Below are 12250 nucleotides of genomic sequence, written 5' to 3'. Positions count from 1 at the left end.
AAACATTGAAAGATGAATCATGATAATTATAGTCATCAACATTGACAATACCATTATTTATTGAATATCAGATGCTTTATAATCATTGTTGCTAAAATATACAACATCCTCTGTAAGGGGAAGTATTATTATTTTTATTTTACAGATAAGGAAATTAAAAGTCAGAGATTTAAGCATCTTGTGAAAAATATCACATGCAATAAATAGGTCTGAAATGTGATAGGAACTACAGAGCTAACAACAATTAGCAAAAACCAAGTTAATATTATCTCTATTTCTCCACGAGAAAAATGAGATACAGAATCATGCAGTTTATAAGTGGCTAGGATATGAGGTCTGCCTAATTTGCAAATACTTGCCAATATAGTCAAATGTGTAACCCTTTCTGTGTTACCAGATTGAAAGATACTAATTTAAATATACAGGCTCATAGTTGTAAATATTTATGAAAAAATCCTAGGAAAAGTGTGTCAGAGGCACTGATAGTACTTTCATACAAGGAAAAATAAAGGTTGTATAATGTTGGCTTTCCTGAACCTGCTATGGTAATAGCTGAAATTAATTTCTCAAAACTGCAAAATTTGGTAGAGCTTTTTGGAGGTTAAGAATGTCCCTATGAGAACAAGAGGAAATTAAAAAATATAAGAAAGATGATCAAGGGTAGAGAATCCCTTCTCACCTTTCCAGATGTCACAAAGTGGTGGTTCATGTTTAAAAAATGATATAAAGAAAATTCCCCAGGGAAGGAAGCAAGCCAACAGATTTAAAGAGCAAAATAGCTGCAGAAATGTTTAAAGGAGTACACAGACAGAAAACCATGGTGAAGACTTGGATGTAGAAATCTATACAGAAATAACAGGTCTGTAAAGATAGTCAGGGTGATGAGAGAAGAGAGGACGCCAGACAAAAGTAAAAGCACTTCCCACAGACACCTGAGGTTCCACAAGGAAATTAGAATAAAGAGCAAAAAAGGCGCAGGTTAAGTTGGCACTGAAGAAAAACAATGGCAACGCTTGTGTTGTCTGAATAATGAAAGTGATATTTATAAAATAACTTGAGAAACAAGAAAGGAGAAGGAATCTGAACTGATGCAGGGTGCCAACAAAAGAATAAGGAAGTGATTTATTGGAAACGATCACAGCTCTAGTAGTTAGGAACTCAAAGAAGAAAGTGTTTAATGACATATTGCAGTCAAATTAAGCACATTCTTAGATATTAATTATGACAATATTTGAAAATACTCATTACAATGGAATCTCTAGTTGGTTATTTTTTAAGAATTGAAAGATGTGTTTTAAAAGTTGGAAATCTATGAAAGTAGACATTGATTTCAAGATTTGTTGAAGCGTAGCATAGAAGACATGTGATAGGTGTTGTGGCAGGAGGGAAAAAATCTGTTGGCTTAGGGAGGCTAAAGAGACAGCATGCTGAAGTAGGAAAGTGGGAAGAACATTAATTTTATTTCAATGAAGCAAATGTTTGATCAGAAAAACAACAACACAAACAGTTTCTCTTCAAGACCATCTGTCTGAACATTGTTGAAATATGTGAAGACATTTCCCAACACCACCATCCGCAGCCCATACTCAGTGGTGGGAGAGAGTGTGTGAAGACTGTATACTTCGAGGTGCCGGAGAAGTAAGACAAAACTGCTTTTCCAGCTTCTCTGTGTGTGTATGATCTGAAAACTCTTTCTAAGAAGTTATTTTTTTATTATTATTATTTTGAGATAGGGTCTTTCTTTGTCACTCAGGCTGGAAGGCAGTGGTGCGAACCCCCAGACTCAAGCAATCCTCATGCCTCAGCCTGTCGAGAAGCTGGGACTACAGATGCATGCCACAATACCTGGCTTTATTTATTTATTTATTTATTTAGTTTTGAGATGGAGTCTCTCTCTGTCACCCAGGCTGGAGTGCAGTGGCGCGATCTTGGCTCACTGCAACCTCTGCCTCCTGGGTTCAGTGATTCTGCTGCCTCAGGCTCCTGAGTAGCTGGGACTACAGGCATGAGCCATCATGCCTGGCTAATTTTTGTATTTTTAGAAGAAACGGGGTTTCACCATATTGGCCAGGCTGGTCTCAAACTTGTAACCTCAAATAATCCGCCTATCTCAACCTCCCAAAATGCTGGGATTACAGGTGTGAGCCACTGTGCCCTGACTTATTTTTTATTTTATTTTATTTTTTACTTTTTAATTTAAAATTTTTTTAATTAATTAATTTTTAGAGACAGGGTCTTAATATGTTGCCCTGACTATTCTCAACTCCTGTCCTTAAGTGATCCTCCCACCTTGGCCTCCCAAACTGTTGAGATTACTGGTGTGAGCCATCATAAACAGAAATAATTTATTTACTTATTTATTTTATTTTATTTATTTTCTTTTTTAGAGACAAGTTCTATGTTGCCCAGGCTTCCTTCAAACTCCTGGGCTCAAGCCATCCTCCTGCCTCAGCCTCAGTACCTGGGACCACACGCACATGCCACCATGCCTGGCTAAATACATTTTATAAGGAGATTCTTAGAAACTTTCAGGGAAGTAAAATACAAAAATGAAAACAGGATGCTAACACTGAGTGTGAAATCAATTTTATTTCATGCAGATGACACCACTCTTTGAATTACAGGAAGAGCACAAGGATGTACATAAATATAACTAATGTTCTCCAGAGACCTGAAGAAGAACAATTAAACAGATCAAAGCAGCAAAATCATAAACATGGGCACCAGATGCAAAAGTGGCACTATGACATGTGGAATTCAGAAACGAGCTCAAGGAGAATTATTGGAGTGCACTTTATAAAGGAGACAATTATGCAAAATAAAATAAAATATGGAAAAGGAAAAGAAAAATAAGTGAAGAAACTAAGGGGAAAGCTGGTATTGGAAAATAACACTAGGCTGACTGTACGGCTTCCAGAGACAGCTTTTGTACCTTATTTCTATACGCTCACCTCACAGGTATGTGGCACTTCTGGCACTGGATTTTTCAGATTCCATTGGAAAAGTAGGAAGGAGTTAAAAGAGGGCTCATATACCTGACTGAGGAAGAACTACACAATTTACTATTGTGTTTCCATGTTTCAAAGTGAACTGTAACAATACACTGCTTTGGGAAATAAACTTCAAATTTTACCAGCTCATGTGAAGGAATGAGGGAGTGGGGGTGCTTTACTGAAGATAAAATATTTTTGAAGTAAGAAAAGGGCAAATTATGAAAAGGATATAGTGAAGTACATGACAGTGCAGAGTATAAAGCCTAAGACTTAAAAAGGAAAACTAGGAAAGGTATCACACTTAGAAATATCAAAGGCGATCTATATGTATAAAATAGAAATTGATGATCTTGAGGATGAAGATGTTAAAAAAGGTTTTTAAACATCTAAAGGAAGTAGTGGAACTGGGTCAAGGTAAAGATGTCTTTTTGGAATGAAGCAAACTTCTGGCTAAAACACATATAAAGTTCTACCCAAGAGAAATAGGTACTGAAGAGACCAATAAACACATATTCACTGAATATAAAAGGCTTGGGAGTCAGATGGCTCAGGTTATACAAATTATAGTCATAATAATGGCATATGCTTACATGTATGCATACGCATGCATGTAAATATACATATATATGTTAGTGAACTGCATACATCTTCTTTCACATATTGAATTAGCCCATTTTCATGCTGCTGATAAAGACACACCCAAGCCTGGACAATTTAAAAAGGAAAGAGGTTTAATTGGACTTCCAGTTCCACATGGCTGGGTAGGCCTTACAATCACAGCAGAAGGCAAGGAGGTGCAAGTCACGTCTTACGTGGATGGTGGCAGGCAAAAAGAGAGGGCTGGTGCAAAGAAACAACCGTTTTTAAAACTATCAGATCTCGTGAGACCCAATCACTATCATGAGAACAGCACAGGAAAGACCCACCCCTATAATTCAATCATCTCCCACCAGGTCCCTCCCAGAATGCATGGGAATTATGGGAGCTACAAGACGAGATTTGGGTGGGGACACAGGCCAAACCATATCACATGTGTTGCTTGGTGTTTACACTAATCCTTCAGACTGGAAAGATAGTTTAATTTTCATTTTGCAGATGAAAACACTGAGTTTCCAAGAAATGTATCAACATTTCTAAGAAACAAAATAGCTATAATCCTCCACCTCACCAGCTTTGCCTACTTGCAGACTTAGCCTACCTATTCCCCGGGGAAAAGCAACTCTGGGAGTGTATTAACCCAGTAATCACACCTGAGTGATACTCTGGGGTTGTGTGTGCCCACAAAGCTGCAGCTCTTTCCTCTAACCTTTCCTAGATTGATGAGTCTTTATTTAGGCCTCAATCCCAGCTGTAATTTTCTCTCCAGTTCTGTGATGAGCCTAGATCCTGCTTAGCTGGGTGTCTGCTCATTTATCCAGGCATGGATGGCTTCTTATTTTTTGAGGGCTGGATCTTGTGCCTGTCTACAAACTCTTGTTTGAGGTTCTCTTTAATGCAGACAGAGTGCTTAGAACAAAAACAGTGGAACACAACAGACAAGGAATACTGCTGCTCACCCAGTACTCTGCATATTTTCAGAGGGCCTACATTTGCCATGCCCTCTTGAACATAGCACATACATTTCGGGTTGTTGTCCTTGAGAGAAAGACAGTTAATTCCCTTCCCCATAAATAGCCCATGAGTACAGTTTATTCTGTGCCTTGGTAAATAAATGTCATTTATACTACAAATATGAGATAGAGACAATTGTAGCGGCAGTGGAGGGAAGAAATGGACAAGCAACCATGGTAGAAGAACATGACTTGGGCACTTTATTGAGAGAGAAAGGTATAGAAAGAAAGTGACATGGTGGGAGCAAAGAATCCACAAAAAAGCAGAAATGCTAAAACAAGGCTACTCAAAGTGAGGTTAGTGGGACCATGCTTGTCTGCTGTTTGTTACAGGTTCATCAACTAGATAAGAAATTGAGAGTAAGTATTTAGAAATCAGTCAACCAAACTTAGATCGATTAAGTAAATGAGAAAAAGTAAACTCATTTGTTACATTTAAAACTTGAAAATCTAGGCAATACCATTCAGGACATAGACATGGGCAAAGATTTCATGAGGAAAATGCCAAAAGCAATTGCAACAAAAGTAGAAATTGACAAATGGGATCTAATTAAACTAAAGAGCTTCTGCACAGCAAAAAAAGCTATCATCAGAGTGAACAGAGGGCCTATGGAATGGGAGGAAATTTTTGAAATCTATCCATCTGACAAAGGTCTAATATCCAGAGTCTACAAGGAACTTAAACAAATTTGCAAGAAAAAAAAACCAAACAACCCCATTAAAAAGTGGGCAAAGGACATGAAGAGACACTTCTCAAAAGAAGATATGCATGTGACCAACGAACACATGAAAAAAGGTCAACATCACTGATCATTAGAGAAATGCAAATCAAAACCACAATGTGATACTGTCTCATGACAGTCAGAAAGGCGATTACTAAAAAGTCCAGAAACAACAGATGCTGGCAAGGTTGCGGAGAAAAAGGAATGCGTTTACACTGTTGGTAGGAGTGTAAGTTCGTTCAACCATTGTGGAAGACAGTGTGGCAATTCCTTAAAGATGTAGAAGCAGAAATACCATTTGACCCAGCAATCCCATAACTGGGTATATACCCAAAGGAATGGAAATTGTTCTATTATACACATAAATGCACATGCAGCTCTATTCACAATAGCAAAGACATGGAATCAACCCAAATGCCCATCAATGATAGACTAGATAAAGAAAATGTGGTACATATACACCATGGAATACTATGCAGTGATAAAAAGGAACTAGATCATGTCCTTTGCAGGGACATGGTTGGAGCTGGAAGCCATTATCCTCAGCAAAATAACACAGGAATGGAAAACCAAACACCACATGTTCTCACTTATAAGTGGAAACTGAAACATGAGAACATTATGGACATATGGGGGTGAACAACACACACGGGACTGTTGGGCATGTGGGTGATGGGAGAGCATCAAGAAGAATAGCTAATGGATGCTGGGCTTAATACGTAGGTGATGGGATGATCTGTGCAGCAAACCACCAAGGCACACATTTACCTATGTAACAAAACCTGCACATTCTGCAATTGTACCCCTGAACTTAGAAGTTGAAGAAAAAAAGATATTATATATGAATCTATAGGTGCTTGTTCAAAATGTGAACAATATGCAGACTTATAACTCTTGGTTTAGTAAAAATAGGAATCGCATTATGAGTATAATAATGATTCTTTCAATGAACAAAGTTTATAAACTTTATAATTGTTTTCTTTTTCCTAATGTTTCATATGATATTTACGGGGATGAATTTTGTGGTTTTAAATGCAATAGAAAAAGTTTGGGTTTGTATTTGGTATGTCTTTTTTAATATTCCTTTTTCTTTTTCTTTTTCTTTTTTTTTTTGAGACGGAGTTTCGCTCTTGTCGCCCAGGCTGGAGTGCATTGGCACGATCTCTGCTCACCACACCCTCCAGCTCCTGGGTTCAAGCAATTCTCCTGCCTCAGCCTCCCAAGTAGCTCGGATTACAGGCATGTGCCACCACGCCTGGCTAATTTTGTATTTTTAGTAGAGACGAGGTTTCTCCAGGTTGGTCAAGTTGGTCTCGAACTCCCGACCTCAAGTGATCTGCCTGCCTTGGCTTCCCAAAGTGCTGGGATTACAGGCGTAAGCCAGTGCGCCCAGCCTAATACTCCTTTTTCTAATGATTAATTCTTATTATATTTTATGGAATTATTGATCTGTAATTGAATATAAATCTATAAATAAAACAAACTTGTTCTTTACCATTGTATTGGGAGGCACTGAATTAGAATACAGATCTTGTAGGAGGAGGATTAATAAGAGAAGTAACTTACATTGTAAAAAGAAAATAAGTCAGCTGGACACAGTGGTGTGAGTCTGTAATGCCAGCTACTTGGAAGGCTGGGACAGGAGGATCATTTGAGCACAGGAGTTCTAGGCAAGCCTGGGCAACTTAGTGAGACCCTGTCTCTAATAAATGAACAAACAAACAGATGATAGATAGATAGATAGGTCAGTAATAAGAAAAATGATGAAACTGGAGGGTATGAAATTTACAGCAGTAGATAATTTTTAACATGTTTATAGAAGTATAATATACATATAATGTTCAAAATATTTTTATGAGATGACAATGAGATATTTTATAGCAGGCCCAACTTATAGTAGGCATCTATTTTCTATATCACACCATTGCTGACGTTATGGCAAACATCACGAGAAATGTGGAACAATGAGATCATCTGTGTTTTTAGAAGTGAATAAAAGGAAGGGGATATCATACACAGATCAGAGGGTTTAAAACCTATGCATTTATTTTTCATTTAGTTATTTTATCACTCTTTTATTAATTCATTAATTCATTCAACAAATAATTTATATATTTAGTAATATTATATCTACTTATAAAAATTATCCATCACATTTATAGGTTTAGATGAAATAAAGAAAAACCCAAAAAAGAATCAAATTTCCAATATCTCAGAGATAAATTGTGCTAATGTTTTTGTGAACCTTATTGCAGTTTTCTACACACAAACACACACACACACAAATATTGGTATATTATAATTTAAGAGCCTTTTGCCAATTTATAGATCATGAACAATTTCCTGGTCATTCAATCATCCTCTATAATGCCATTTTAGTGGCTGCATATTTTTTTCAAAGGATATGTGTGTGTTGTCTGGCATATGCATAAGTAATCTGATCATTTTTTCTTTGTTGGGTATTTACATCACTGACAATATATCATTATTTTGAAAATGCTGCGCTAAGTATACTTGAGGTGAATATGAACATATCTGCAAATATTTCTTCAAATTAATTTCTGGAAGTCTAGATTAGTATTTTGCACAGTTAGGGGGTTTCTAGTATGTATTTCTATTTCTAATGCTAAATTGTGCTTGAGAAAAAAGTTTGAAACATTTTTTTCCTGCTCAGCTGTTATAAATGAGTGCCCATTTCTTCATACACTGTGAACAATGGGCACTATTACATTGATTTATACAAGAACAAAACAAAGACCAAAATTCAAGGAGAATGCGTGTGCATACTTTTCAATCATATTCTCACTGGCACTTTTCTCTCTCTCTCGGCATATTAGCTGCTATGTTCCGGGTACTGGGCTCTGGTCTTTTGGTGACTCCTGGCCACTAGACTTTTCTGCAGTTGTCTTGGGGATTGAACAGAAGGTATTTCTGGGAAGAAAACGCTGGGGTTGAGGATGAGAGTGCAAGATCCTGCAGGTAGAGATGACCTAGGAGAAAGGCTGGTGGAAAAGTCTGAGGAGGTGACAAGTTTGGAAGATCACTGGCAGAGGTCAGAAACTGAGTTTGTAGTTGCTAGAAAGCCTTCTGTAGAAAAATGAATTAGATGAGGAATAAGCACTTGCAGAGAAGTGGTCCTGAAGGCAGCAATACTGAAAACAGGTTTCCTAGCAGAACTCCTTGAACTTGGAGGTAACTAGGGCAAGAAAACAAGTTCTGCATCTGCTTGTGTATTGTTATTTATAACATGGAGCAGTGCTCGGAATTTTACCAAGAGAAAATCTACTATGGCCAACATGTACCTTATTTTCCAGTATAAATGAACAGAAATGGTGTGGGGGTATTAATCAATCACATATTAATGCAAATAAATGTGTGCCTGTTGCTTTTTTCCCCCTAAGAGACATAAAATAATTTAGTCTTAAAAAAGAGAAATTGTAATTTGGTCTGGGTTTACAATTCTTTGGAATGTGGATTACATTGGAATATCAGAGTTCCTCTTTCTTGGTCCCAAAGTAGAGACCTGAGGAAATATATTGGACATAGGGGAAGGAAAACACGCACACACACACAAACATACTTCCATTTTCTAACCACTTTCTTTGCCAGTAGCTGTAGTTGTTTTGAGAAATAATTTCTTAAAGTGAGTATCTTTCTAAAACGGGTTAAAAATGAAGGAATGACGCTGGAGGGGAATGACAAAGATGAATAATTATTTGAGAGGGGGGGATTTTGGCATTGTAAGTAGACACATACAATGCAGGGAAAGTAAAATTTTCAATGTTCTTTTGGAAAGAAAATTTTTCATTTTATGATGTTTCCTTCACTGTGATCCTTATCCTTCCCTAAAGGCTAAACCTATAAATAGATTCACAGGATGGTGGTTTCTGCACCAGCATCAAACTAAGTTTGGGTTCTTTGTAATCATTTCAGAACCATTGGTTATGATCCTCTCTATGTGTATGTGCATGTGCATCTGTCTGTGTGCTAGAGAGAGAGAAAGAGAAAGTGACAGAAAGAGACAGGGAGATGGAGATGGAAAGAATGAGATTGTTTTGTTTATAAACTTGGAAGCAGTGTGTTTCTGGGCCCTAATTTTTTAGTTATTTTATTTTTTTTCTTTGCCATATCACATTATTTAATTGCTTCTTTTTTGTCTGTGATACCTATAATACATGCCAGCATATCTATTAACACTTACTCATTTTTAAAAGTGGCAAAGTTACTAAATATGCAAGGCCTCATAGCTTAGATAGCAGCTGGCTTGTACTGCATCCAGCAAATGGACCAACACACATGTGAGTACTTAATAGACTCCTTTCCCCCTAGATTTAAAAATCATTCCATACTAAAATATTTGGTATTGGAAACTCATTTTAAGGTTACCACTGAAAATTATGGAATCTATATGCATCACCTTCTGAATAAAATAAGCCAGGATGTTTTACCATTTCTGTTAAAGTGGAAATCCCTAAGAAATAAAAATTTTAAGATTTCTGTCTGTAAAATTGATTCATTGAAATTCTGAGGCTGAGTTTGCATGATTTAATTTCTTTATAGATACACAAATAGATATTTATAATGATCCTCCTCTTTCAGCTTCCCTATTTAAGGGGGAAAAGTTTCCAGACAAGCGTGTAAGCATATTGGTCAATCTGGCTTGATTGCTTTCCTCCAGCAATGGGCAGTTTTAATTTCCTATCACATTTATAGTCATCATGTTTGAGAAAGGGCAAAAGAGGTTAATGAAATCATTATAATTTCATTCAAATGATATATATTTTAAAAGCTCAATTAAAGAAACAGATACCAGGGTACCACATTTTATTTTGCCTTATGGAGACCATCGCTCTGTAGCACCTGTAAAGATACTGAAAAAACACATTTCCCAATGCTAAAATGAATGTGAAGTCATTACCATCACTGAACATATCTATAAAGTAAGTTTATTATGAAGATAAATGATGTTTTATTGAAAATGCATTGTTTCCTTATTTATTTAATGCATTTTTTAAATCAAATTCCTGACAGTTTTAAGGTAACATAACAAACTGGTTACTAAAGAGTACTGTAATTTGACTGAAATATTACAAGTTACTTGGTTTTGAACAAACTAATAAACCTCTTTAATCAGTGCTTTCTTCATCTGTAAGGTGAATATAATGATATTACTAGCCCCAACATGATGGGGCAAATGACATAAGTAACATAAAATCACACTGACTGATATCTATAATAAGACGTTAATACATTTTCTCTATTATCATTATTACTATTGTTATTATTATGTCATATCCTTTAGAAATATGGAACATTCTGGGAGGCCGAGGTGGGCGGATCACGAGGTCAGGAGATTGAGACCATCCTGGCTAACACGGTGAAACCCCGTCTCTACTAAAAATACAAAAAAATTAGCCGGGCATGGTGGCGGGCGCCTGTAGTCCCCGCAACTTGGGAGGCTGAGGCAGGAGAATGGTGCGAACCCGGGAGGCAGATCTTGCAGAGAGACGAGATCGTGCCACTGCACTCCAGCCTGGGCGACAGAGCAAGACTCCGTCTCAAAATAAACAACAAACAAACAAATATGGAACATTCTGATATGAATAAGACACTTGCTCACTTCTCAATTCCTTGGTGTCCAGGTGGGAAAGCAGATAAGATTATGTTAACATTGTACCAATCTGATCTGGTCTAAACATTTTATCTATATTAACTCATTTATACTGTCAATGATTATGTTAGGTAGGTTTCATGAGTATTCCTGTTGTACAAATGAGGAAATAGTGGCTTCGTAGGATAAACGGTTGCTCATAGTTACATGGCTAGCTAGAGTTTTGCTGGGATGTGACTCCAGGCAGTTTTGTTCCAGAGTCATTATTTTTTTCTTTTCTACAGCTCTACAAGTGTATATAGACTTCCAAAGAATATTTAAATCCTTTAACAAAAATGCCACCTAAGAAAATATGAAATACTTCAGTCTGTCTGTCAGTGCTCACTTCCTGTCTAGAAACTTTCAGGTGAGGAGCACAATTCAGGAAATGGTTGTCCTCAACCATGTTCAATTCTTTTCCCCCAGTAATAATTCAGGCATGAGGACACCTTCCTGTGTGTGCAAAACCTCTCATATTTTTCAGTGTGATAAGCAGTTTCTTCACTTTGAACAATTATTCCAGTATTCTTTTCCCAGGAGAAGCAAAATTATTGACAGCATTCAGCTATCATCTTTTCACAAAACACTATTTCTCTTTTAGGCTCCCGCACAAATGAACCATGTTCTTCGCCTAAGTCATTTATGGAACATCTGCTTTCGGTTTAGCATCAGGTAAGATAATAAGAGAAATTCAGTGCTACTATCACTGCTTTCAGGAAGCTTACAACCTTTTAAACAAATATGCAACCATAGCGTATGGCCCTTTTATGGAATTTTGGAAGATGACTAATGTCTGTATACAAAAATGTACATATATATGTACATGTATGTACATACACACAATTGTAATATTTGGTTATACATATAGTAAAGAATGCTACCCGTTTTAAAATTATTTTCTGCCTTCCAGTCAATGATAAGAATCCAGACATATTGATTTAAATAGGGGGAGAGGGACACTTATAATTCTTATTTCACCTTTACCGATACAATGTATTTCTTTGGAATTGACAGGGGAAACAAAGCAAAGAAGAATGACACCGAAGAATCAAAAATAAAATGAGCATAAGACCCATCAAGATTATAGACACATACATTCCTAAAATTGAACATTAAGCAGAATAAAAATAATCCCAGATTATATGGTCTGACATGCCAGAAGAAATAAAAAGCTAAGGAATTAGTTAAAATCTGTGCAAAAACAAAAACAAAAACAAAAACAAAAAACCACTATGACTAGAAAAAGCACTATTACTAGTAAAAATAATGATAATG

The sequence above is a fragment of the Pan paniscus genome, chromosome 2 (genome assembly GCF_029289425.2).
Source record: "Pan paniscus chromosome 2, NHGRI_mPanPan1-v2.0_pri, whole genome shotgun sequence".
Lineage (NCBI taxonomy): Eukaryota > Metazoa > Chordata > Mammalia > Primates > Hominidae > Pan > Pan paniscus.
Note: the sequence above shows the minus strand (reverse complement) of the source record.